This window comes from Bombus huntii, chromosome 10, assembly GCF_024542735.1.
Source record: "Bombus huntii isolate Logan2020A chromosome 10, iyBomHunt1.1, whole genome shotgun sequence".
Classification (NCBI taxonomy): Eukaryota; Metazoa; Arthropoda; class Insecta; order Hymenoptera; family Apidae; genus Bombus; species Bombus huntii.
This window is the reverse complement of record NC_066247.1, coordinates 1,433,848-1,438,940: the sequence shown is the minus strand read 5'-3', so window position 1 is coordinate 1,438,940 and position 5,093 is coordinate 1,433,848. Positions and strand designations below refer to the sequence as shown.

General features: G+C 34.3%; 1 long non-coding RNA gene across 1 annotated transcript in view; it reads right to left on the bottom strand.

The window, feature by feature from the left end:
• LOC126870352 (uncharacterized) overlaps positions 1–5,093 on the bottom strand; it is a 136,951-nt gene that overhangs the window by 33,429 nt on the left and 98,429 nt on the right. The window lies entirely within an intron of this gene.

The window sequence follows — 5,093 nt, the reverse complement described above, 5'->3', positions numbered from 1 at the left end:
CATACTATGTTGTTATATCTTACAATTTGAATGAAAAATTCTGATGAACCTTTTTTGTATGATATATGGTTGACAAGTCATTGATAGAATGTTCTATCTTCAAAATATTAATGACGTCCCTGTTGTTAGATTTAATAGTGGCATATATTTCGTACACAATGGGACGCTACAATGCGGATGACATTTAAGTTAAGGCATTTAAAGTAGAGAAGATTATTTCAATCGAGAGACATATTCATATACTTATATTAATATACAATATATACAAATATTTGCCAGGAAATATCGCGGAAGTAACAAATGTTGTGAAAATTTAAAGAATTCGCAAAATGTAATAAAATTATCTCGATATAGGGTTTAGCGATAACTTGCCAATTTGGGAAAAATGATAGTTATTCGTTACTTATTATTAATTTACTCTAAAGTTATGCCAAAAGTATTGTTGGTAACAAATACGTTACGCAGCGAACCGACAGAGATTGTTTGTGAGACTTCCATAGGAATATGATACAGAAATAAAAATGTTGTCGCATCTGCAATACACATATTGCGGTCATATCGAATAGAATTCATACACAGAATCAACTAACTGATTGTCACTGCTACAAATCTTTTTACAAAATTAAATTAAATAAATGTTTCCTCTATACGAACGAAACAGTTATCGATCCAAGGTTTCTCCAATAATGTACAGGGAGGGTTGAACAAAATTTGGATATACGAATTCTACGTGTCGGAATAATTCATAAACGATTATTTCGTTTTTTAAATCTACGGTTCTAATTCGCATTCTTTGAAGAACTAAAGCAGAGAAAAGATTGATTTTAATTTATACTCATTTGTTATTTGGCTTTGAAACAAGTAATCGAAACAGGCACGCAAAGAGAAAAGAAATCTGGCCAGTAACGTTACGAATCTAAAAATGGCAGACTTCGAATACAAAATTCGACCTTACCTTTTCCGTTTTCATCTTCTTTCCAATAATGAGAATAAACTTATATCTTTATAACACTACAGTATCACAAAACTACACTGTTTATATAAATCAGGGTACGTGTGCATCAAGCGTTTAATTTACGAGACAAATGGGCAGCTCGAAAAACATAAGAATGCAACAATTCTGGAAAATCGAAGTAGAAACGAAATAGATCACGAGTAAAGCCGCGAAGAAGTCGAGAAACGTATTTCCTTATCTTTATCTCATCTATTTGTATTTGGATATATATGCACGATTCCGTACAATCGTTCGCGTATAATTGTAGCATTTCTAGTATAATTATTAAATATATTCATAGCGTGAAATACTTACAGTTTACGACATCCTTTTTAAAATTATCACCACAATATCGACCGACCAAATATAAAACTATCAATCTTAGTTTATGCGTTGTATCAAAATCACTGTTTTCCAGCCTCTTTTTCGCTATACGTGATACTTTGAAAATTGACTTGTTTAGTCCCCGATACTCGAGTGAACGGAATACGAGGTCGACTTCAATTGCATGATTCGGCTCATGTAATCGAAGCGGCGAAGTTACTCTATACTGTATACAACTATACGTGGTCTTGTAATAAAGCACGGTCTGCTACATCGGTTGCATCCGAGCGTGTGCTGTAGCGTGCACGAAGGGACGACGTACAATAGTGGTGTCGCGTTATGATCACCGGTCACGCCGGTGGAAAAGTGGCGAATGTCGCTCGCATTCGTCCCGTGTTCCCTCCTAATTAATGCGATGGAACATCTCCGGTACAAGGAATTCCGTGTCCTCCGCGCGGCGTGGCAATATCGTGTGGCCGTCTCGACCGCTTGTACTCCGTCTTATGGGGAATGTCGGGACGGCGAGAGTGTGCGGCTTGCAACGGTGCGTTAATGAGAATTTCGCTCGATCACCGCCTCGATTCACAACGCGTGCCTCACCGGTTCAACCCCGCAGCAACGGCGACTTTTTGCCCACGAATATGAACCCGTAAAATTGCCTCTCGATCCCTGAATTATCCTTCCCATGAATTTTTATAAGCCCGACGCGTTTCGTCGGCTGCGCGTTTCACAGGATCCGTAGACGCTTCGTATATGCTAGACGCGGGTATTTGGGAGACAAATTTTGAACGGATCGATCCTGTTATAAGAAATCTGTTCCTTGGTTCGTTGCAGTAAGAAAAGTAATGGCGTTTTCAACAAATGTGCAGAATATACGTAAAATGTAAAAATGTATGAAATATCTAAAATATCCAATATTATGTTTCCTTGGTTGCCTATTATTCGAAAAAGATATCGCTAGTATTCAGGTAATTCCTGCAATAAGAGATATCCGAGGTAATAAGAGACTAATCCGATCGAGGCTGCGTTAATTTTATACGCATTACATTAAGTACTACGGAACTAACGATAAGCATTATACGTGTACGTAAATCGATTGTCTTATCTAAGAAACGGAAGAAACGGAAATATCAAATTGATGGTAGACCGATATGTATCTTTACTTCTACATAATCTGTACATAATTATAATAATCTTAAATAAATATTGTATATATTAGTTTATATTTAGTGAATTATAATCATTGACTATATAATAATACAATTGGGAAATCTATCTATTGCACTCATCGTGCACAATCACTTTTCTATCGATACAATAAGTACCTGCCAATTTCAGTAATAACCGGAATCGACAGTTTATTGTTAATGTATTAATGTCAATCAGTCAAAAGCATTTCTAATTTGACATGTTAATTAATATTTTAGCGTTATTGCGGTATACTTGTCTGTCCTAGATGTTCTCTAATATCAATAATAGGTATAATAAATGATAAATCGCAAATTAAATTGTTTATTTATAAACGATCATTTACCTTCATCCTAAAATGTTTAGTCTTATCTTGAACGTATCTTAAAATGTATAATCTGATTATCAAAGCCAAAAAAAAAATTAGACTTCTAAATATAAACACTACACTGCAAAATTTCGAATCAAGTTATTTGTATTAAAATTGTATATAACAGCTTGACGCTTCAAATTTGGATGATATCGTTGGTTGAAATTTTTTATGATTTCCCCGTGATTCTATTAAATTCAATCGCTATTTTAATTAGCTAGAAGAATAATGATTGCCACGTTTGCTTAACTATTCATTTGCCATGCAAATTGTTTAAAATTGAGATAAAGATAGCAGAGAGAAACTAAATTCAAATAATCGTGTTCATCAATTGCGTGTTTTGAGACTGTGAAAAATTTAATGCCATAAGCTGTTTCGATACTGGTGCATAATGCTTATCAAATTATTTGACTTGGAACGCAGCTGATGCCTCTATCAAGACCATATATTATTCTCGTTATCGCTTAATTCGAAGACGAGGACATTTCGCTTATTATATGAATGTTTCTTAAGAAAGTAAATACATAGTCGTTCGATATTAATCAACGATAACTGTTGGTTATCATCTGTGATACGTTATAAATCTATTTGCACGTGAGTTCCAATCTTTTTATTAGTATTATTAGTATTAAAAATCAGCCACAGTTGCAGAAAAGAAAGAGAGTCAAGAAGCAAGGACAAAGATAGAACTTGGAAAGATAACTGTAGATGTTTATAATAATAAGTAATATACAATATCGAGAGGTTTTTAGAAATTGTAATGCAAGTCCTACTTTAAGACCGTAAGGCTGAAAAAGAACTGTTCATCCATCTAAAATTCAGCCACTAATTTAACAATTTTGTCAAAATTGTATTTTTCGGATTAAAAGGGAATTATCTGGACAGAGTTTTTATACAATTTATAGAAAAGTATAGAAAGACGAAAACCATTTTTCATCTAATACACAAAACATCAAACGCGCGATTTTGCGCGTGATCATGTAGCGTGAGAAACGCATGCATCCAATATTGAAATATTGCACCTGTTCCTAATTTCGGGAAAACCAGACCACGCCTCTACTGCCTACCATATGTGTCCTACTTCAATGTTCGAATCATTCCGCAACGCTTCAATCGCTTTTCGATGTTCAAAAATAGACATTTTTAATAATTCGACGTTCATCTAAAACGTATGAATCTATAAATGAAAAACACATACGAACGTAATGAAGATTTTGAAATACAAGAGGTAAGTAACAAATATATTTTGTACATTTAAGAGCGTAATCAAATTTGCTGTCAAAAAACTTTTGAGGAAAGATGATACACAACTTTAATCGTTCCAAGTACCTTGCAGGTGTATAAATCTTGTGGAAGTAAAATTTGCAGATTAATTAGCAAATTTTTGTTTTTAAAAGGGATCAAACTTATATAAAACAAAATTTTAAATATCTCTAAATGCTTACTAAATATTGCTTTACTTTAGAAACGGAAAAATGATTCGATTTTAATTGACTTTGAATTGATTTTTGTCAGTTTGCTCAAGTTATTGGAAAATGGCTGCTACTTTGACTTTTATTTCTAATCCCCTGCCTTTATTTTTATATTCAGAATTCTATTTTACACGATTGATTTGTCTCTTCGATATAAATGACATCCTATCGAAAAATACTTTGTATTACTAAATACACTAAACAGAAGTAAAACAGCGTTCTATTAATTTCCCTAATAAATTCGTTCAATTCCAACAAACGCGATGTTGTACGATATAAACAAGATCGTAAGAGACAGAGGAAAAGAGTAAGAGGAAGGAGAAAAAAGAAGAATAGGAAGTGGAAGAAAAGAGGTATTAAACAAGAAACCGGAATAAGGACAATCGGATGACTGGAAGGTAAGAAAAGAAATGCCGTGGGGTATAATCTCTTCACGATAACGAAGCAATCACTGTGGCTAGTTTATAACCACTTAAAGGAAAATTTATACCGAAGGAAGTAGTCTGACGCAGGTATAACGCGGCGTACACCACGAAATTAGGTAACAACACCGATAACGTTGGCCAGTCCGTGTTGCTGGTGGCGTTGTTGCTCCTAGAGTACGTGTGTAACGCACAGACTAAGTCGCTGGTTGTATCGTGTCTTAGATACACGCGTCGTTAATTAATTTCGTTCGTTGCCTGCAGTTATCTATGAACTAGCAGCTCTTTTATTCGATAATCACGACAACGGATGTTCTTTGTTA